This window comes from Aegilops tauschii, chromosome 5 (genome assembly GCF_002575655.3).
Source record: "Aegilops tauschii subsp. strangulata cultivar AL8/78 chromosome 5, Aet v6.0, whole genome shotgun sequence".
Lineage (NCBI taxonomy): Eukaryota > Viridiplantae > Streptophyta > Magnoliopsida > Poales > Poaceae > Aegilops > Aegilops tauschii.
Genome location: NC_053039.3, coordinates 519,337,559 through 519,361,546, shown reverse-complemented (window position 1 = coordinate 519,361,546; position 23,988 = coordinate 519,337,559). Strand labels below are relative to the sequence as shown.

Genomic DNA, 23,988 nt, shown 5'->3' with positions numbered 1-23,988 from the left:
AGACGCATGCAGAAGGCGTCGACGGAGGAGTCGTTTTGATGGCACCCGAAGAACTCCTGCTGCAGGAAGACGATCCGTTGGAACTTGTTGTCGGTGAAGAGGCCAACGATCTTGTTCCACACCGTGCATGCATCATCCTTGTCGCGAACGACGGTGTGGAAGATGTCCTTGGACACGGCGAGGAAGAGCCACCTGATGATGGTGGCGTCCATCGCTAGCCAGTCGGCGTCACGGTTCAGGACGAAGAGGTTGGTTGTGCCGTCGATGTGTTCCTGCAGGTTATACTCACGAAAGAGGAGATTGAAGTATGTCTTCCAAGCATAAAAATTTGCCTCGTTGTGGGAGAGGATGACCGGAACGTGACGTTCGATGGGAACATCACGGATGTAGGCAGGATCGGGAAGAGTGGCGGCGGTGGAGCCGGCGGAAGAGTCGAAGGGATTCGGCGGCTTCACGACCGGAGGAGTAGAGGCGGCGGACCGGTCGGAGAGGTTGGATCCCGACATGGCAGGAGCTAGGGTTAGGGGCGGCCGAGGCGGGTTAGGGTTTGTAGTGGCTAGGGGTGGGAGAGGCGCGTGGTGATCGCGGGGGCGGGAGCGGAAGCAGTGGGGAAGGTGGCACGGCGGCGGCGAGTAGTCGGCGGCGCGGGCGTGCGAGGGAACTAGCGGCTGCGGCTGGGAAGCGACGGCGACGCGGCTAGGGTAGAGGATCGGAGGAAGGCTGATACCATGTAGAAGGTTATGCAACTCACGATATATTGATCGGGTGCAATATGCACGTATATATAAGTACAAAGGGTAGCCACGTCCTCAACTATACATGGAAGGAGGAGGGCTTATTGTACAAGAAATACACATATGTATCTACATCTCAACAATCAGTCTCCACGTCGTTCAATTTAACTGGTCACTGTCCCACTACACGCGGAGCTTGATCTTCAACTGTCATATCCGTACAGTAAGTATGACCCGCCTGGAAACATGCAGGTCCTCCTTGCTCTGCCATGTTGTGCCACCGCCATTGCTTGGTCGCTGCCTTGCACTCGGTCCGCACCATACTCCTTGTACTTGCTTGCAGTAGATCCATTCTTCACTGCTCGCACACCTCCTCGCTTCACGATGGCTTCGCCTACCACCGTCCGCCTTCGGCATCACACCGAATCCACACTGGCCGCAACCAGGACGCTCCACGAGGACATGGACATAACTCACGGAACACCGTGCACATTGCTTTCACTCCAACGAATCATCACCAAGACGAGCACTTGGACACGATGATGACTCACAGACGCAACGACCACTGACCGTGCAAACTCGCACGAGTCCTTGACTCATCTGACTCCCCCGGACGATGATCTTGATGAATTCCAGCGCCGCACCTCGGCACCATCCCTCCCATCAACGACCTCCTTCCACCACCTTGCCAACGACAGCCTGCCGTCTCCCTCCATGTCGCTCCGTCGAACGACGATCGATTGTTCCTCCTCTTCGCCGCATCATCCAGTGACTTCATGGCCCGCCCCGAGGCGCTAGTCGGGTCGCAACCCCGGGGCAAGCGCTCGACTCCTGAACCTTGCTCTGATACCAATTGTTGGAAATCACCCACATGATCTATGACATCAAATCACGATGAACACGCGCACATGATAACTTTTCCGAAAGGCACGTGTCGTGCCTCTCTTCTTTATTGATTTTCTGGTTTTCTCCACACGGTGTTACAAATCTCACGCCTATATATCTCAATATATATTGGACCTAGACCTACGGCTAGCAAACCGACTCAACCTAGACTTCCAAATACAACACGGACGCACACCTAAAAAACCTACCAGGACACGGACTAGTACTCTTGCCTATACTCTACTAATCAATCACCGGCTAGATTGAACACGATTAGCTAAACTTACTAGGACACACTACGTAGACTCCTAGCTAACTATGCTTTAAATCTAAACATCAAGATTATTCTAACACGCACAAATGCACATGTTAGTGGATGCCAGAGGGTGCCACGACGGGGTGTGGCGGCAGGTTTCAGCAGCCACACACCGTTCCGTTGCGGCTGCCGCGGGGCCGAAAAAAGCCGTTATGCTCGGGCTGCCGCCGTGGGCTGTGGCGGTAAGTGCCACGGCTAGTGGCGGCTGGGCTTGTCCCACGGTATTTCTGCCAAAAGCATTTGAGCATGGTCCTTTCTGTCATTTGAGCGAGCTTGAGTGAGTTAGACTAGGTGGACTAAAGTGACAAGAAAACGCCGAGGTCGAGCGAGTTAGACTAGGCATATCTCAACTTACACTAAAATTTGAGAAAGCTTGGTTTATGCTCAATTTGTAATGATCTCGAGCTAAATAAGATGATTCTTTTTAGTAATGTAAGGCAAATAAAATTGAATAATTTAAGGCAATTTTTGAATAAGATAGGTCACAACACAACATAAAAACCCACTATAAATTTTTATTTGTTCTCTTTCAACTGAAGATGAATACCTAATAGCGAAAAATCATGGATGAACTGACAAAACAAGAAAATGAAGGTGCGTTTGCTCTTAAATTTTGGTAAAAAATAACAGGATATTTGACACATGGCTAGCCTCGTATCATATCGGGTTAAATTTTCTCTGCCCTTTTTTTACAAATTTTATCTGCGCTTAATTAAACTTTCAGTTTGCTAGTAAGTAATGTGGATAAAAATCATATAGAACATATATGGTAATAAATTACCCTATTCTCATAATATATATTAAGATTATTTAGTATAATAATATGATATCAAGTTATCGAGCGGGCCAATGTTAACTGAAGATCAGCTTGTTTTTTAATCTAGCTACATAAATGGCTCATACTTAACTAATTTTTTTCGAGTCAGTCTCTAGTCAAACTAAAATATGAATCAATCTGGTTCTCCCCGCCTAGTCCCCGTTCCGGTGGTGCGTCTAGCATCGTTGGTGAGCGTGTGGAGGTGTGTCTCCGGTGGATCTGTCATTGGTGGATTTGCTCGGATCTTGTCGTACTTCGTCTACATTCGTGCTTCTTCATGTTGGATCCTTCCAATCTATGCTACTCTTCAACGACGGTGGTTGTTGTTCTGGTGTGCTAGTTCTATTGGGCCTTAGTACGATGACTTTTCGACTGTCTACTACAACAAGGTTTGCCCGGCTCTAGCGGGAAAGGGGCGATGACGGCGCGCCTTCGGCTAGCTTCAGTCCTTGTAATCGTCGCCGGTGGTCTACTGATTATATCTGAATGTAATTTTTATTATTTCTAATGTTCATTGTACTACCATAATTGAAGATGAATAGATTGAAAGTTTTTTTTAAAAAAAGCCTCGAAATTTTGTTGCACCCTATCAGCGCGTGACAATATTATGGCACACATCCCCAGCACATAACTGAAGGCGAGATAGTCCAGACTAGTTTAAAAAAAATCTTAGGCTGGCCATAGTGGGGATAACATAAGTAGTATCATGCACTTGAGACTCGCAAACATGCTTATGTGGCAGGGAATTAAAGAAGAGAGAGATGGTTATAGTAACATAGGTAGATACCGTAACATAATAAATGTGATGCTACTATGTGTCATGCATGGCAATAAATGAGACCACTTATGATACTACTTTATGATACTATGCACTAGGAATGTAGTATCATATGCATGATACTAGTATATGTTACTCCCCGCTATGACCAGCTTATAGTCCAGAGGTCGTCGCGCCCACGACAGACCTCCCAGCTCCGTTCGATTGTGCGAGTAGTTTCCTGGGCCCAATAGGTTTCTTTTTTCGAGGCACCTGGCCCAATGAGAGATGGCCCTTGTAGTATAATAACTTGACTCTCTCGCCCTTCCTTCCCGTCCAAAAACTAGGGTCAGCCTTAGCGAGGCGGTGTTCCCGATCCCGATCGCCATGGCCACCGGAGGCGCGCCGGAGCCGGAGGAGGAGACCATCGTTCTCCCCGATTGGATGGTACTGGATCACAGAGGCCGCACCCACTGCCACAATGGCCTAGATGCTGCCCGTGTGGCTGTCAACAAGGACAAGACCGCCGCTCCACTCGACATGGACGGCGGCCTCTCCTGCTATGTCTCCTTCACCCTTGCGGCTCCTCAAAAAGGGAACTCCTATCTCAACCTCCACTTGCCGGAGGAACGTCCATTTACCCCAGACACCCCGCCCGCCTATGCCCACGTCCGGGCAACCGACAAGGACCTCGTCCTCTTCGACATCACCAACCCGAGCCGGCCTTGCTACTGGGACCCCCGGCAGATCTGTTCGTCTACACAGCCGGCAGTCCTTCCCCCTCTGTGCAGCCTCTCCCTATGTACACCAAGGAGAGGGAGAGGCCGTTCCTGATGGACAACCTCACCACAGGGATCCTGCGGCTCGCGGAGGACCGCTACATTGTTGCCGACCTCAATGTCTACCCCAAAAGAAAGGGCAATGGCATGCGTGCCGAACTCTGCATCTTCAACTCCGAGACTGGAAAGTGGAAAATCATCCGCAAAATTGGACCCAGGCAATGGCGGACAGTTCCCCGAACTCTGGTCAACCAATAATGTGCTTGCCTTTGATGGCTGTTTCCTGTGCTAGATTGACTACTTCAGCGGTGTCCTGCTATGTGACTTCTCCACGTCCACTCCAGACTCCTCAGCGCTCCGCTTCGTGCCTTTCCCTGGAGAAAATAACTTCTCTGATGAGGTACGTGTTACCCTAAACCCTAAACCCTTGAAAGGTACTCCCCGGAGAGGTTCCGAAGTGTGTCCATCACCCAAGGCAAGATCTGCTTTGTCCACATTGACAATGACTTCCATGACAGAGTCCCTGGTCGCTGCCAGTGCCTTGAGCTTCGTGGTAGAAAAAGGCAAGGGCGGCAGCAGCAGCAGCAGACTCCCCAGAAAATCACCACTTGGACTTTGAACTCGGAGTTCAAGTGGAAGCTACATCATGTGATCGACCTGGACTCTTTCTGGGCGCAAGCTGGTTACCGAGATCTGCACATAGATCAGCGTCTTCCTCAGTTCCCAATCATCAGTGTGGATGACCCATGTGTTTTGTGCTGCCTGTTAACGGAGGAGGAATTTCTTCGTGGTAATGGGTGGATGATCATGATTGGCAAGCATGCACGTCTGCGGTCATGTGAATCTGTGGGTGTGGAAGCTTACGGTAATGGTGTCCCCCAACTTTCAACTGTCTTCTCCAAATACCTTGAAAGGCCAACTGCATCGCAAAAGGCAAAAAAGAAAAGAAAAAGAAAGGCAACAGATAACTAGAGGAAGCTTCAACATCACTCGTGTTTTTGCTTATTTATCTTTACTATGTACCTATACATGATGCAATACATATGCTGCCTGGTTAGGTTAATTGACGCATCTAATGTATTAATACCATGAATTTTCTGTTAGTGTGTTCATATAAATGTTTGACTTTTAGCGATCTGACCTTTTGCGTAGGCGAGCTTGCACGCCGCCACACTTGTGACCTTTGGTTTTGATCCGTCCGACATCACGGAAGTGCCATGAGAGTCCGACTCAGACTGACACAACAAACGAACAACAAGAAGCACAACGCGAAGTCTTGCACTATCGCGGACCGCGTCCCCCCTCCCCCCCTACCTGCGCGCCGCTGGATGTCGTCCACCACCACGGACTAGAAGAGCCCATCTCGTGCAGAGGAGCCCCTCTCGCGTCACACAAACTCGCCAGCCCACATCTGGAGGATTTCCACCGCCCAAGCATGCCCCACACCACCAGGACGCTTCCGCTACCGCTGCCGTCGCCACATCGGAGGAGACCGACGACCCCCCCCCCCCCCCAGCGCCCGACCGCTAAGGGACGATCCCTACCACCAGAACCACCACTCCACGAGTTGCACCACCATGTCGCGCGCGAGCCACCACGTAACTACAGTCGCGTCCCCATCCACCCGTGCCACCGGCACGACCGAGCGCGCATCCGCTGCCACGCCCCGTGCGAGCGACACACCTCGGCCAAACAACTACACCCCACGATGCGAGCCACCCAGCGACGGGGGAAGAGGGCCCCGCCGCCGATGCAACCGGGCTTCAGCTGGCGTTGCGGCGGAGGTGATGAGGATGGATGGCACGGAAGAGGTCGAAGCTGGCGATGGCTAGGGTTCACCCAACCGCTCGCAGTGGAACAGGAGGATGGATCAATTAATTTCCTCGTTTGGTGGAAGAAATGGCAAAAATGACGCGAAATCTTAACGGCTTCATCACGACAATCAGTAAGGACACTGCTTGCTCACTTTTAAAATAAAGAGGATCCAAACGTAGAAGAAATAGAGAGCTCTGCAAACATTATCAATAAAGCGGATGGTTTGTTGAACAAGGGACCGCCTATGGATAATAATGCAACTAAAAAGATACCTGTTTATGTCGATGTTTCCACTAAATTTTATTCCTCCTCCGGTGCGATCCTCTTTTTCTTCCTTCCTACGTGTCAGCACCACCCCCTCCCCTGGACACCGGACGAACCAGTGTCCGTGGCCAGCAAGTGTTGCCACGCGCCACCTCTGCACCACCGGGCATCCCTCGCCGTCAGCTCCGGCTTGCTGCAACCGAGACCTCTCTAGGACCCCGCGGCTTGTCTCGACCTGGGAGCTACACGCATGCAAGAATCAACTCATCCAACAAAAATTCCAGTTTCCTGCTAAATAGCAAAGCCGGTTGAAACAAATGTTCAGTTTTCTCTTTTTTGCGGAAAATAGAAACCTCCTGCTTCGCTTGTTTGACTAGTTACCTGGCCCATTGTTTTATTTTCAAGTTTCATGTCGTAACTTGCTTATCTGCTCGGATGCATTTGCAACTGAGCTAACGGCTATCATGGATTGATTGTCTATCGCTGCACAAGGCAGATCTTGCCTATCAAAGTGGAATCTGATTTCGAAGAGTGTCAACATGATAGAAAGTGAAGGTTTAAACCACTCACGCTATGCCTCACCAGTTCTTGAAATCAAGGAGCGTGTCAAGCATATGAGAACTTGTATTAGAGCATCTCCAACAGCGGCCGTAAAAAACGCGCGCGTGGGAAACGTGGGTTTTAGCGCGCGCGGAGCGGGGGCGGGAGATTCTGGCACGCGGGAAAAGATTGCACGCGCGAAAAAGCGGCCGGCGCGCGCTAGTTTTGGCGTGCGGCATCCGACGTGCTTAATAAATCCAGCGCCCTCCACGCGTCCTCCCGCATACCGCTCTGTGCCTCGCCACGTGCCCTCTGCCGCTCTTTGTCGCCTCTTTTCTCATCTCGCCGCCGCCGCGCCACCAAGCCGCCTCGCCGCTGGGGAAGTTCGGGCTACCGCGCGCGCCCCTCCAGCTCCTTCTCCGCCGAGATCCGGTCCGGTGAGATGCGCCTCGGCCTCGGCACATTCGACACCGCCCACAAGGCCGCCCGCGCGTACGACAAGGCGGCGTGGCGCCTCCGGCGGCCTCAGGGGGAGATGAACTTCCCCGAGGTGGCGGTCGCGACAACCGGAGGCGGGAGCGCCACCTTGGCATCGCTGAGATGGACGAGGAGGCCATGGCGTTGTGGCGCCAACGCTTCCCGGAGGACGTCGTCAACGAGCGCGAATTCTACATGCGAAGAAGGACGGAGAGGGCGGAGCGAGCCGCCTATCGCGAGGACAGGCGTACGTGGAAGGCGGCCGCGCTCTTCAACAACGAGCTCAAAGAAGCGTCGACCTGGGACTCCAACGATGAACGGTAGATTGACGCCTTCATTAAGACATAGGAGGAGGAGGACATCACCGAGTCGGAGTCGGAGGAGGAGGAGGACATCACCGAGTCGGAGGAGGAGGACGAGTAGTTGAAATATGATTGTCTTTTTTTTTATCTATCTATGCTATGTACCTTTTTTATCTACCTATGCTATGAACTATTTAGGGAACTATCTTAACTAGTAGAATGCCCGTGCGTTATTACGGGCCTTTTAATATTAAACTAATCCTAGATAAATTTATAGTGTGAAGGAGACATAACAGACAACGCCCATCACATTCAAACACAAAGCGCTGAGGTAAATTTACATTGCACATTTACGTCAATTGGTCAACATGTTTCCGTTGACTCCAGGAATGCCTCCGGCCGTTGATGGGGTACCCAGATAGGGTTACGCTAATGGAGATATTTTGATTAGAAATCAATGAAAACTTTTTGAAAAATAACGCCTAGCTTGGAGCCTTGGACTTACAAAGCCAGAGACATGGTTTACGTCCATGGGCGAAAGGGAATCGTAGGAAGAGTTGGATACACTTATATTAGTATTTCAGGTCTACCCAATACATAGGGTTCCTAATATTTTGGATATTTTACGCCAAGTCTTTTACTAAACACAACAGGCCTCTCGCAATCTAAGAGGATACTTTGGTTCTGGGTGGTTCAACAAGAGGTATTGCTTCAACATGTTGCTTCCCAGTCGAAGCCCTCTTCTTCCGACTGTCCTAGATAGCGGCAACAATTTGTTGAGAGATAAGAATAAATGCTAGTAGTAAATAGGATAAAATCGTAGTTAATCCAACAAGTTTCTTGCCAGAATTTCAGATAAAAAAAAGGGGAAAATTCATGTTGTGTGGTTACAGCGGCCATACACATAGAAGTGACTCCATTCTGAAGCATCTGCCCAATACGGGGGCAAGAGTGAAGTCACAACAATATACTTGCAAACATAGACAGAGCTCAGACTTCATATCTTTGCTATCGGCCAGAGCTTCAGCTCCGATCCCTAAGTTAATATTCGCATCTTCTCAGTAACAATGCAGTTATGCCCAACTTCTGTGATCACGTCACACAAGGATCATGGACTGATTACAGGTCACGATTACATGGGCACAAGAGCAAAGCATACACATGCTAAAAGACAGAATATGCGCTGACTGGATAACCTGCACGGAAGGCATTAGCACTACGGTAATGTCCCTAAAATCTACACCAAAAATGTAGCAAAAATCCTGACAATTAGAATATATTGTAAAACAAAATGACAAAGACACTTCAGTATATATAACCAATGAAACTCAGTTATCAACAAAACTGAGCGAACCAATTTAAATGGGCAAAAATGGATTTGATTGTGGTAACCAGTTAGATCACAAGGTTATAGTGTCTCCCGTGCTTGAGGCCGGTGCAGGCACGTTGGACCTGGCGAAGGACTGGATCCATCGGTGCGATTTATGCGGCCATATCCATATGCAAGGGAGAACGGCGAGATGGTCAACGAAGAAGCATTAGTGCAACAAAAGTCCTCCTGAACCTTTGATTCTGTGGAGGGCAGGTAAAAGTAAAATTATGTTCCAAAATTATTTGATAACAAGTTAAGTTCGAATGTGAAACTTGATCTTACAACAGTGCGAAAAATAACTATGAAATGGTGAGGATCATCTCCGTTCAGAAATGTCATCAATTAAGAATGCTAAAAAGATCATCACAAATACAGATACATAAGTGTATGACACTTTGTCCAGCCTACCTGAAGGCCTTATCTGTGGCTATAAAGGGACGATTGTAGGGCACTTATACAAAGACAATGTCCTCCTCAAAGTGCACGGCCGACACGGAATCTGCTGCCTTCAGTCTGTCCTAATTTTGCCATGCACCCCATGTCTGATTATCCACAAGAGGTATGACAAACAACAAATCAGCTGGACCATGAAACAGAAATACAATAAATGTACGAGGAAGGTAATTTTCCTTTATTGGCAAAACATTTGATAATGGATTAAACCAACACCAACCACTACTTTATCGCGCATCTATTGCCAAAATGGCAGCTTCTCTTATAGATCACAGCAATAAATTTAACTAAAATATAAGGCAATAATTTGGTTGACTGAACCACACACTTATCATAGTATAAAATTTGTTGTAGCCACCTACTCCAAATGTGTGTGTGTGTGTGTGTGTGTGTGTGTGTGTGTGTGGCTATCTCTAAATCGAATAAACCTCCAAGTATGCAATTCATGAGCACAAAACAGAAATTATAATTCAGTAACTTAGAAATTAATCAAATAGAGGGATCCTAATCATAATGTTTTACATACATATAGATCAAACAAATTAGGAAATTTCTGAAGTTAGAGAGGACTGAAAAATGAAGCGGGAGGAGAGAAATCATGACTCACCTCACCCAACAACAAGGTGGAAATTGCAACCCAAAAAAAGAGATGCCCTTCCCTCTCTCAGTGACAAGCATGCATGCCTTCAGGAGGCGCCGACCTCAATCTCCTTCCTTCCTTGGATGTGTTATCTAAGTACAAATTCCATAAAAAAATACAAATCATCCAAAGGAGATTACTTTCCAGTAGTCAGGGGCCGCAAAACGCAGCCATGACAAACCTATTATGCATGTGCATTCACCTTTAAGAGTGACTAATCAGTAACCACTAAAAGGGAGTAGGAAATAAACAAAATACTCGTATTACTATTAAGAGGTGAATGAAACATATCATTTTTAGGCTATTGAATTTCCTTGAGAACCCCTAGCAAGAATCAGTGCAAGATCGCTGGCCACTAAAAAAGTAGGTACGCAAGAGTCAAGTAGAGACCGAAAAGTATGAAAACACCTAGCATAAGTCATGCAACCTTCAACCATGATAAAGGAACACCCTTTCACTAAGACCACATTTAATGGACTAAAATTATTGATGATAGCTAGGTCTTACCATAAGCGATCTGATGTCAAATGTTTTTGCGCTCTTATGTCGCGTCTCTAGAGAGTCATTTCTACAAAAAGTGACATTACAGAGAGCCCTGCAAGTGATGCTCCAACGGGTAGCCAATGGATAAACCTACACCTGCGAGGGCACCTTGGGTGCTAGCTATTCTTGCTTCAAAAAAGGTAATGGTTTCAAGAATCGAGTGAATGGATCGTCCAAGGCTGACAGCATTTTCTTTGCTGCGGCATCTGAAATAAAATGTGGGATAAGAAAATTCAATCAGACATCATAAGAACTGTAAAAACACGACATCTCTCAGTTTTGCATAGATCAATGCTTTATATATCAAGTGGTTCGTTATGTTTCTAACAAAATTTTAGATTCAACCAAAGTAAAAGACATATAACTGCATTTGATCCAATTATCAAATTCATTTGTATTTTTTAAAATATGAAGACTTGCTAAAGTGTGAGCCATTGAGGCAGCTGATAAATTATATGATCCGTTATATGATAAATTTAGTAGCTTTTGCATGAATCACCGTGATTCTACCTACCATTTTTATAGTAATGTGATTTCCTCGACCCGTTGAACTCACACCTCATGTAGACATTAGGGCCGAGGAACGTGTAGAAACAAAATCCCAGTACAATCATGTGCCTTTTAATTCCTACAACAACTATCCGATTTGCAAGAGAATAGTTTCTCCTCAGATCACACAACTCCTGCATAATAAGAGAAACATATGTATCAATCTTAAAGTCGATGACCTGAAGCAAATTAGTGGCAGTAGTGTAGATGAGTTTTGATCAAGGAATATATGTCTATATACTTGAAGCAAAAGAAAACACAAATATATTCAGTATAAGGGTTTAGCTATCACCTCATTAATTTGACCTCAACTTCTTTGGTGCTAATGCACATGTTTCAGCCAACAAGTGTTGTGACGTGAATGTGTTGAGATCAACAAGTTTTAGTGCCATAGATAACCGTTAATGGCCAACGATCTGGTGCAAAAACAACTCAACAAAATGTTCAGATCTTACTTCTATATAGAAATTATTAAGAGGGCTATTACTATGTACTACCAGTGTATTGTGAAAAAAATATTCAGATCATTTTACCTTTGAGGCTGCTGTAATCTGCTGTAAACTGTGAAAAAAGTGTATTGGCCATGGAATCTTATCAAAACTGTAAAGTAAAACACACACCACCGAAGAAATCAATCTTTAAGAAAACAAAGAGTACCTTCGTCAATACAGCTGTCACTGAAAAGTAGTTCCCAAGTACAAGTGATGTCCAAGCCTCATTTATTTACAACGGGCCATCATATTGACAAGTAGGGGAAAACACAAATCAAGTCTGCCGACTTTGTATGAAGAAAATATCAGATATAGCCTGCTCTTATAGATTTGGAGTATCCCATATTAAGTTCAAGTGCCATTTGCTGAAGGACACTTTGGAGAACATAAGATTTCAATACTATGGGAATATTGTGTTGCATAACTGGCCATCTAATTATTCGGAAATCTATAATTCTAGAAGAACAATAGATCAACATTTTGTATGAGGATTTGACATGTATTTCCCTGAGTAGAGATGACACCAAAAGCTCGGCTACTTGTTAATACCTCAAAGGAATTGGCTGAACCTGCAAACGAAATAGTATTAATCATCTACGAATTTTTCAGTATACTTCTTTATTACTACAGGGAGGTAGAAGTGCCCTACTTTATAGATATATATGAATTTAGGGAAGCTTACAACTGATGCAGTTCAGTGAAGCTGCCATTTCCAACTAAAGTATAGATGTTATAGAACGTACACCTGTTCCTGCAGCAGCACAATTCTTCTTCTCTCTCCCTCCCTCTCTCTCAATCCATGCACACACATGTCTATCTCGCTCTCATCCCTTCTATGCCTCGCCAACACACTAAGCACCCAAAGCTCGTGGTCGTTGGCATCATGCTGCTCCAGCACCCATCACACTCACTATCATGGCCCAGAATTCTCATGACCGCAGCCCGCCCCAGGAGCGTCCAGGGGTGCGGGCCGGCCACTGGATTGTCCATCCCCGCCACGGGCAACACCACCTCGGAGAGCTGCCTCTCACCGGTCGGCTCCCAAGCAGAGCCGCGGCTCTCCAACATCAGCCTCGGTTCATGGCGTCACCTACGGCGGTATCCTCCCCGGCCAATCTCCCACACGTCACACTTTATCTTGCTCGATCTGGAAAGAAATAATGCGAAGAGACAAACCTGAGATGAGTAACCAGCGGATCAGGGAGTCCTGCTTTAATTCGTGGATTGCAGTTGAGATTTTGACGCGGGGTATACATGTACTCCTCCTTGATCCAGGCCTTCCACGGTACGCCCTTGCGGCGCTCCTCGTTGCCCGCACGGCGGTCACAGCCACGCCCTGACCCGGAGTGAAGTGATGGCGGCGGCGGCCCACGAGTCGGGGGCCTCGACGTCCGCACTTGATGACGCCGATGTTGGCCTCGACCCCGGACGGTGCCACCCCGGACGTAGGCGGCAGCGAGATAGATCGCACAAGATCCGGGAGGTCATCGGCGGCGTTTACTCGAGGGGAGGGGATCGCACGCTGCGTTTAGTCAAGGGGATCGGGATCGCACGAGGGCAGCGGCGTTTAGTCGAGGGGATCGGGGAGGAGCGCTGTTTCGTGCGGTCTGGTTTTTTAGTGCGTGCGTGGGGTGTGGGGAGGGGGGAGATGAAAATTAACCAGCGAAAAAAAAACCACGAAGACTATTCACCAACTGAAACATTAGGAGTAGAGATTATTTTTGCGTACGTATGTGTATCACGCGCTGTATTTTAGCGCTTCTGCTGAAGCGGTGCGCGTGCAATTTTTTGCAACGGCCGCTGGAGCCAGCGCTCTGCGGGGCGCAAAAAGTTGCTATTTTGGCGTTGTAAACTTATTTTAGCGCGCCGCGCGGTTGCGCGGCTGTTAAAGATGCTCTTAGTCATACACTCGTTGTCAAAACTCTGTTAGTGTCTTAGTGATCACATGGCACTTGTCACACTGGCAGAATCTCTGGACAGACAGCTGTGTGGATTGCTTCCGGTCCAAACGATGTTTAATCTCTCTGTAAACATTTTTTTGACAAATAATCTCTCTGTTAAATTTGATTGTAACCTTTCCGGGGTTTGAGTAATATATACGTAGTACGTACAAGAGGAGATTCTCCTCAAAAAAATGAGGTGGTATTTTTTTGGTATTTTTGGCAAAAAAAAGACCCCTATATAGTATTTTTTTTTTCTCTTTTCCCAAAAAGTAGAACGGGAACCTCCTCTGCGTTGTTCGCTTGTGCCACTAGTTTCCTGGTCCGTTGAGATCGATGGCCCTGCTAGTAGTATATTGTAGTATAACTTGGCCTGTCGCCCTTCTTTCCCGTCCGCCGGTTCCCCTCACCAAGAACATAGAGTTAGGGTTTTGGAGGCAAGTTCGATCCCCATCTCCATGGTCACCGGAGGCGCGCCGGAGCCGGAGGAAGAGACTGCCGTCGTCTTCCCCGAATGGGTGATGCTGGGTCGCAACGGCCGCACGCGCTGCCACAACGGCCTAGACGCTGCTCGTGTGGCTGTTAACAAGAACAAGACCGCCGCTCCACTAGACATGAACGGCGGCCCCTCCTGCTACGTGTCCTTCACACTACTAGGAAAAGGGCTATAGATGGAATGGCCACTAATGGCGCACCAGACATGTGGTGCGCCATTGCTATATAGCAATGGCGCATCATGTGCTGGTGCGCCATTAGTGTGAAAGACACTAATGGCGCACCAGACAAACGGTGCGCCATTAGTAACAAATTTTTATTTTATTTTGCCAGACATACTAATGGCGCACCAGGACATAGTGCGCCATTACTAGTTGTAAATAGTAATGGCGCACCAGCAACATAGTGCGCCACTAAAATATTTTTTTTATTTTTTACTTTTTTGCAAAACTACTAATGGCGCACCTGGGGCAGTGCGCCATTACTAGTTTAAGCTAGTAATGCCGCACTGCTCCCCCGTGCGCCATTAGTGTTTTTTTGCAAAACTACTAATGGCGCACCACCAGCAGGTGCGCCATTAGTAACCCTGGTTACTAATTTGGGACGAGCTAGATATTTTGGACAGCCACACCTACCCACTCACTTTCCCCACTTCATTCTCTCCTCCCTCCTCCAAGCTTGTCTCGGCTGCCTCCTCCTCCTCACCTCATTTGCACCATAAATTCATCCAAATTACGTGGTTAAAGCCCCTTTTTTGATAGGTAAGTAAGGGGAAGCTATCTTTATGTTGTTCTCCCTCCAACAACGTGCACATGCACTTTTTATGTCCTAGCTAGATCTATGTATGTTTGTAGTGTTGCATATGTTTGTGGTGTTGCATATATGTTTGTCTTTGCAGGTACCGGTATTTGAAATGCGATAGTTGCCAATATTTTGCCGGAATGTTGATTCATTTCCGTTTCGGCGAGAATTTTGGCACTATGCATTCTTTTTGGTCCTATTTTTAGGGAAAGTCATGCCAAATTTTTTCTTGGTTCTAAAATATCGTTTTGCTCTACCCTGCAGGTGACCATGGTCCGCACGATGACCGAAGGCATCGTGAATAGGTTTTTGAGCTCCGCGAAGGCCGAGATGCTTGAAAAGAACGAGACGGAGATAAGATGTCCGTGTCGAAGATGCAAGCTGAAGAGCCTTATTGCGGACCCGGATTCCGGGCAGGTGCGGGACCACCTGCTCTTGCGTGGTTTCATGGATGGCTATCGGTGGCAAGGTGATGAAGATGACTATGAAGTCGTCCATGGGGGTCGGGCAAGAAATGAGGATGGGCAGCAAGACAACCACCGTGGCTCGGGCGGGCGAGAAGACGAAGAATCTCTAGGACATGATCACGACGGTGATGCTGTACACAGTCATCATGTAGAAGATGCCGGACATGATGATGAGGAAGATGCGGGAGCAGACGAAGGGCATGATCATGAAGATGAAGATGCCGGCGGAGCAGACGACGATGGACCATCGATGGGCTGGGTGCAGGACCCTCATATTCAAGAGCTGCTTCTCAAGCAGACGGATAACGCAAGAGCTGCCGCCCGAGAGAAAGCTAAGCTGGATCAACTGGAGATAGACGCGGTTACTCCATTGTATGAAGGATGCAGGCCCGAGGATACCCGCCTGAAAGTAACGCTCATGGCTCTGGAGATGAAGGTAAAGCACAAAATGACCGACGCATGCTTCGACGAGAACATGTCATTCTGGCACGAACGTCTTCCCAAGGGGAACAAGTGCCCGACCAGTTTCGAGGAGGCGAAGAAAATCGTGTATCCTCTGGATTTACCGCACGTGAAATACCATGTGTGCATGAACAATTGCATCATTTATCGGGACGAGCACACGGAGTCTACCATATGTCCGGTGTGCGGCGTCACTCGATACAAGAAGAGGAAGAAAGCTCCTCGAAAAGTGGTGTGGTACTTTCCGATCACTCCTCGTCTGCAGCGGTATTTCGCGGACCCTAAGGTAGCAAAGCTCCTGCGTTGGCACGCGGATAGGGAGGAGAAGAAGCGAGAAGATGACGCAAATGATCCGGAGATAAATAAAAAAGACAAGATGCTGAGTCACCCTAAGGATGGGAGCCAGTGGCAAGCGTTGAACTTCGAACACCCAGAATTTGGGAACGATCCAAGGAACATCGTGCTGGGCACGAGCACCGATGGAGTCAATCCGTTTGACAGCCAGAGAAGCACACATAGCACCTGGCTTGTGTTTGTGTGGATGTACAACCTTCCCCCTGGTTGTGCATGAAGAGGAAGTACATTCACATGAGTATGCTAATTGAAGGGCCGAAACAACCAGGGAACGACATCAATCTGTATCTGGGGCTGCTGGAAGAGGAGCTAGACACGCTGTGGAAAACGCCAGCCAATACGTGGGACGCCGCAGAGAAAGAATATTTCCCTATGAGAGCCGCACTGCTCACGACGGTGCACGACTATCTCGGTTTCGGATATCTCGCGGGGCAGGTGGTCCACGGATTTTCTGGATGTGTCAGGTGCATGGATGACACAACGTATCGCCAGCTAGATAGAGATCCCAGGTCTTCGAAAACCGTGTTCATGGGACATCGAAGGTGGCTTCGCGACGATGACCCGTGGAGGAAACGCAAGGATCTGTTCGATGGTGAAACCGAACCCCGAAGACGCCCGCGTACGAGGAGCGGTGAGGAAATAGACGAGCTGTTGAAAAATTGGAAAGATTGCCCACTGCCGGGAAAGAAGCAAAAGGCGCCAGAGCCGGGAAAGAAGCGAAAGGCGCCAGAGCCACTGCTGAAGGTATGGAAAACGAGGTCTATTTTCTGGGACTTGCCGTACTGGAAGATCCACCGTGTGCCTCACAGCCTTGATGTCATGCATATCACGAAGAACGTGTGCGAGAGTCTACTTGGTACCCTGCTCAACATGCCAGAGAGGACCAAAGATGGGCCGAAAGCAAGGGCAGACTTGAAATTAATGGGCATCAGGGAGGAGCTTCACGCTAATGATGATGATGATGATGAGGCGAAGCAGGACACGGAAAGTCGTCGCAAAGGCAAAAAGGCCAAGAAGACCGGAAATGACTTCCCTCCCGCGTGCTTCACTCTAAGTCAGGAGGAGATCGATCAGTTTTTCACCTGCCTCGTAGGAGTAAAACTTCCTTACGGTTACGCGGGGAAGATAAGCAGATACCTAGACTCAGTGAAGCAGAAGTTCAGCGGGATGAAGTCTCACGACTGTCACATGCTGATGACGCAGATACTTCCAGTTGCAATCCGTGGGATCATGGACGCGCACGTCCGTGAAACGCTATTTGGCCTATGCAACTTTTTCGACGTCATCTCTCGGAAGTCGGTTGGCGTGAGGCAACTCAGAAGGCTACAGGAAGAGATCGTGGTGATACTATGCGAGCTTGAGATGTACTTCCCTCCCGCATTCTTCGATGTTATGGTGCATCTGCTGGTCCATATCGTGGAGGATATCATCCAACTCGGGCCGACGTTCCTGCAAACCATGATGCCGTTCGAAAGGATGAATGGTGTCATCAAAGGATACGTTCGCAACATGTCACGCCCAGAGGGAAGCATAGCCAGGGGCTTTCTGACCGAAGAGTGCATCTCCTACTGCACGAATTATCTAGGCATCGAGAACCCCATTGGTCTGCCCGTCAACAGGCACCTCGGCAGGCTCGCTGGATGGGGTCACCGTGAGGGTCGCCGCGAAATGCATGTCGACTTCGATGGTCGACTCGCCGACTTTGAAAGAGCAAACCTAGTCGCGCTACAACACATAAACGTGGTCGATCCTTGGATGGTAGAGCACAAAACGTTTATTGAGAAGACGTACAATGACCGAGGCCAACAGAGGACAGACGGAGATATAATCAAAGAGCACAACTCATGTTTCACGCGTTGGTTCAAGCAGAAGCTTCTGTCGTACCCTTTACATGAGGATTCTTCCGCGGAAGAACAACTCATATTCGCCTTGTCACAGGGCGCCGATCACAACCTGATGACGTATGAGGCATACGATATCAACGGCTACACATTCTACACCGAGGACAAGGACATGAAGAGCGATGGTTATCAGAACTCCGGGGTAACGATGGAATCCTACACCGGTAACGACAAGGATAGATACTACGGAAGGATCAAGGAGATCTGGGAGCTGAGCTACGCTGGAGAGAAGGTCCCGATGTTCCGTGTCAGATGGGCCAAGAGCGTCATAAAAGAAGACCGGTATTTCACCACCATGGTTATACCCGAAGCCAAATCCAAGACTGCAGGCGCGAACGTCACCGCAAAAAATGAGCCATGGGTACTGGCTTCCCAAGTGGACCAATGCTTCTTCATTACCGACCCATCAAAGCCCAGTCGTGTTGTCGTGAGGAGAGGCAAAAGGAAGATCATCGGAATGGATGGAGTCGCCAATGAGCAAGACTTCGACAAGTACGGCGACCCGAAGATGGAACATGACGACGACGATGAAGTATCAGCATACACCACAAGAAGAAGCAGGACCACCCTACCTAAAGGACATCCGTTCAAGAGAAGAACTCCATTTACGAAAAATAAGGGCAAGAAGATTGTGAACAGATAGCTAGCTAAGATCGATTGTATTTAAATTGTAGCCTTCATTTCTCGATTGTATTTCATGAGCACTTTTTGAACTCATGAATGTTTTTAAATTTCATGGACACTCGATCTCGCACCATCTCCCCCGCTCCACCGGCCGCCGCAGCCGACCCCCCGCACCCTCCCCCGCTCCACCAGCCGCCGCCGACGACCCCCGGCCCGCACCCTCCCCCACTCCACCGCCGCCGACAACCCACCGCACCCTCTCCCGCTCCACCGGCCGTCGCCGACGACCCCCCGCACCCTCTCTCCCCCGCACCCTCCCCGGCCTGCTCCTAGTGTTTTTATACTGTTTTTATAAAAAAATATTACTATTATGATTTAAACAAGTTTGAACATATTTGAACACAAATAAATATCAAACAGCATTTTAAATGCATAAAAAAATTTGGGGAGCCTGGGAATCGAACCCAGGACCTCCTAGTGTGTGTGCTACGTGCTGACCAGTCGGGCTAGTGGGCGTGTTCTGATGGAGATAGGGTTAGGTGGGATATAACCTGACCAGTCGGGCTAGTAAGTAAAACAAAATTCTAATGGCGCACCAGGGGGAGGTGCGCCATTAGAATCGACGTACTTATGGCGCACCAGGGGGAGGTGCGCCATTAGAATTTTTATACTTGTTCCCCTCGCACTGTCGCCTCCCTCCCTCCCTCGCTCGCCAGATCCCCCACTCCTCGACCCCAACCGTACGCCGCCGCCCCCTTGCTCCGCCCCCTCCGTCCGCCGCGCCTGCACGTCGTCCGCCGCTGTGGTCTTGCGCTGCCTCGACGCCGCCGCCCCGACCCCCGCCGGACTCCACCCCCGCCCCAGCACGTACGTCCCCTCCCTCCCTTCCCCCATCCCCCTAGCTTCTCCTCCTCCTCCTCTCACCACCCGTGCCTTCTTCTGCTCGAAAGGTCAAGAAGGCGGCCAAGGACGCCGACGACATCACGGGCCCCTTCCTCCGGATCGCCGCCCGCAGCCTCCTCGACGCCGGCGTCCACCGGAGCACCACGACCGCGTCTGCGACCTCGTCTCTGCTCCGCCGCCGTCTACGACCTCGTCTGCGACCGCGTCCATCAAGGTGAGTTCTTCCATGGATCACTTCCAGGCCGTCGGTGCCATCCTGTGCCGTCTTTTTAAATTGTGTTGTTCGGAATTGTGAATCTGAATATTCTTGTGGTGTTCTTGTGTAGATCAGATGCTAGAATTTAGTCTAGATTTTTGCTACTGTCAGATACAAGATAATTAGAAGAGGGAACAGTTCATGCCTCACATTGTAAAACAGTGCTAGTGTTGTTGCCAGTCCTAATGAAAAAGCAACTGAATTTCCAACAACATACTAGGTAGAACAATCCATTTATATCATGAATATATGAAGGGAAGGACATGATTGCTACATGATTGCCATTATACTCCTTGCCGCTAGTTGCATTATTTCTCAGTGCTACAAATGTGTTTAACTTGTAGCTTCTAGCTAGCTTAAGTGAGTAGCCAGTACTGTAGTGAGTAGCTTAACTTGTTTACTGCCAGTTAGTAGTACTGCTAGTGAGTAGATGAACTCCATTTAACTAGTTTAATTGAGTTTCAGTACTCCAAACATAGATGATCTGAATAATTAACCCTATCCTATTTTATATGTCAGATGCACAACTTGATGCTACCTGGCTTAATTGAGTTTCAGTACTCCAAACACTCTGCTACCTAACTGAAACCACTATGTGTGTTTTCTGATAATATTATAAAAACTGCCTGGTGTGTGTTCTAGTACTTGTATGCCTATAGCACTGGTTAATCTATTTCGAAATTATTTGATTACTTCAAGTAGTCTAATATTGATTTGAGGGAAGATAGTGGGATGGAAGTCTGTCAATGATGCTTCTTTTCTTGAGCATTATAGCAAAGTAAGACTACTGTGACTATAAGCATCTAGACAACATGTTGTAGGTTGTTTGTACTGCCTGTGTAGTTTCCATCAATTATGTTGAAGCACTCATTTGTCTGACTTATTCTGTTCGTGTGATGCAATGTAAGGATACTGTGTTGTATTTTCAAATGACCTTGATTTCTTTATTTGCGGTGACTTCAGAAATTGAAAATTGACCTTTCTGTGGTCAATCTCATTGCAAGGAAACCAATAACAAAGGATGCAATCTTGTTTTGCAAATGTTGTATAAAGCCATGATATGTCATAGCGATGTTGCTGCTACTGTAGATCTTCTGAACTTTGTAAACTGTGATGCAATCTTTCTGTGGTCAATAACAAAGGATGCAATCTTTCTGTGGTCAATCTCACTGAATTTTGTCAACTTCTGAAATGAGCCCTTTCTCCTGAAATGTTGATTAATTTCCGTTTCGGTTGAGAATGGGGCACTCCTAGGTCAAGAAAATTAGCAAAGGCCATGCCCAATTTTTTTGACCTAGAAGGTGCCCGATTCTCAACCGAAACAAAAATTAATCAGCATGTGTCTTGACATCAACCAATTTTCTGGACACATCCCTCGACAACTAGGTTATCTTGAGAACTTAGAGGAGTTGTTTGTTTGCTACAACACACTAACAGGTTCCATCCCAAATAGCATAGGCAATTTGACCAAACTCACAGCCTTGTATCTTTGCAGCAACCAACTTTCTGGACACATTCCTCGAGAATTAGGTTATTTGGTCAACTTAGAGATCTTGTTCCTTGACAATAACCAACTTTTTGACCAAACTTTTTTCCTATTTAGAGCGAAACATGGCCCACAACGATGAGGCCAGCGGTTCGGGCGGCAAGCAATTCTGGGAGCTGTCCCAGGAGATGGAGGAAGAACCTCACCGCTATGAGGACGCCGCGGAAGAAACCGATCCTGACTACACAACCCCTAGTGGCGTCGGGGATGACACCACTGATGGTGCCGCCGAGGATGCCACCACTGATGATGGCGGCGCACGCACAGATGGCAGCCAACCGAAGAGGCAACGGAAGGACCGGCGCCCGAACGTGCTCGGCACCGTCAAGGAGGAATTTACTGAAGTGAACTCCGACGGGCATCCAACGGCGCCCAAACATGTAGTCAAGGGGTACTCGGTTCAGCTCGGGTGCATTCTCCGGAGCACCGCCTCGATCAACACCGAGAACCTAAGGCATAAGGACCGAGGGAATTTGCGCTGCCTCCTCTTCACGAAGCTGCACGAACGATACAAGTTCCCCAATGAGTTTGCAAACACACGCCTCTCAGGGAATAAAGTGAACAGTGCCGCCCTCACGAGGATGAGCACGGCCCTGTCTACATGGAGAAGCACGGTGAAGGCAATGATTGAAAAAGGTGATAGTTATGAGAAGATCAAGGCGAAATATCCTTTGATGAGCGAAGATGACTACAAGGAGTTCAAGATCAAGTGCGAGAGCAGCGCAACCTCCGAATCAAGTCAGTGGGGGAAAGAAATGCGGCAGTTGAACTTAGGGGTCCACCAACTCGGTCCCGGCGGTTATAGAGTGGCGGAGCCTATATGGGACAAGGAGGACGCGGAGCGTGCCGAGCAAGGCCTACCGCCCCGCTTCGAGAAATTCCCTGACAAGCAGACCAGGAACTTTATCAGGGCCCGGTACAAGGAGGACCCGGTAACAAAGGAGCTTACCACGGATCCGAAGACCAAGGCGCTTGAGAAAGTTCTGGTAAGGAATACACCCCCGCGTAATTAGCTACATATATGGTTGCATTCTAGTTAATGAAGCCAAATTTCTAAATGGTTCACATTCCTTCCGCAGGAGGCTGAAAGCAGTAGCGCGGGGTCATCTCAGAGCTCCCCTTTTGACACCCCTTTAAATAGGGCGTTGAACGTAATGAAAAACAAGGATAAGCTCAGTAAGCCGTCGTCAGCTGGTCGTGTGGCCGGCAAAGGCTTGTCCACAAAATGGTCGTCATACTATACCGCTGGTGGGCGAAAGGAGAAAAAGACCAGCTCGGAAAGCCAGTCGCGCGAGGTTCAAGAACTCAAGGCACAAGTGGCGCGGATTCCGGAGATTGTCCAAGAGCAAGTGCAACAACAACTGGGAACGACGCTCACCGCCATTGTGCCTACCTTGATTCAGGGGCTGACGACGTGGATTGCGGGCGGCCAACAGGGGCCTCCCCCGGTTCCCAGCTTCACGGCCAGCAACTCGCACAACGCGCAGGCGGCGCCATTGGTGTCTCCGGCGGAGGCGGTATTCGTGTCTCCGGCGCCGGCACGGGCATTGGAGCTTAATGCACCTGGCTGTACGCCGGCCGGCACCTCGCCAGCAAGCGGCCCCTCCGTCAGTTGCACGCGCACGCCCGCCGTTGGCGGTGCCTCGACATTAGCCGAGCTCGACGGCATCACGGTAACTAAGCCTCTCGGCCGATGACTTCATCTCCTTGCCTTTGACTGGGCATCCCTGACGCCCTACATGGTTTCGCAGGGCGCCACCGATGTTCCTTGCACTCTCCTGCACTTCATGGGCGGCGAGTTGGTCGATGTCGCCAAGGGCAGAATCGTTCAACCGGGCAACCGCGTGTTCCACGGTAATCCGATGCCACCCACCTTCTATAGGGTTGAACTGGTTCGGGTACTGCCAGGCTGCGACGAGTTGTTACCTCCGATTCGACCCGCTGGGGCCGACGAAGATGATGTGATGACCCTCGGCGCCTGTGTAAGCTGGCCCCTGCTTTGGCCGAAGAGCCAGATTCGTTTGGGGGCGGGGGACACCACCCCACAGACAAGACCGCCAGTCGTGCCAGCGCCAAGCCATGGCAAGAACGCCGCAACGCTACCGGACCTGCCGGACATCCCTATGGCACAGGATCCGAACATGCATATGGCACAGGATCCGGACGACGACGACAACGACGACGGTACATTTACCAACGTCGATAAGTACTTTGCCGAGCATGGGTACGGTGACGAGTTCTGCGGGCCTCCTTCTCAAGAACCCAACCCTCAAAAAGACGACCGCGATCTAGCTGGTACGGCGGAGAAACCCAATTGCAACAGGCGTCGTCTGGCGTTCAGTTCTCAGGAGACGCCTCCAGCTGCCGCCTTCACCGAGCCTCAGATAGCTGAGGTGCCAAATATTATCAGCCCCAACACGCTCAAGAAGGCGGTCTGTGAGCAGAACTCGATCCCATTACAGCAGATCAAGAAGAAGGGACGGAAACGAAAGACTAACAAGGGCG

The 23,988-nt window shown here is 48.9% G+C and overlaps 1 long non-coding RNA gene across 10 annotated transcripts; it reads right to left on the bottom strand.

Moving 5' to 3' along the window:
• Positions 1 to 8,759: 8,759 nt before the first annotated feature.
• Positions 8,760 to 13,354, bottom strand: LOC109748404 (uncharacterized). 10 transcript variants are annotated; one of them, XR_012183326.1, is made up of 8 exons: positions 12,989 to 13,335; positions 11,901 to 12,881; positions 11,536 to 11,804; positions 11,209 to 11,377; positions 10,659 to 10,900; positions 10,119 to 10,243; positions 9,467 to 9,600; positions 8,760 to 9,258 (listed from the first exon to the last, which is right to left on the bottom strand). It is a non-coding gene; the product is annotated as an uncharacterized lncRNA (long non-coding RNA). The 10 variants fall into 10 exon arrangements; XR_012183324.1 differs by having other exon boundaries at positions 10,659 to 10,719; positions 10,791 to 10,900; positions 11,536 to 13,335; XR_012183327.1 differs by having other exon boundaries at positions 11,536 to 11,659; positions 11,777 to 13,335.
• Positions 13,355 to 23,988: the final 10,634 nt, after the last annotated feature.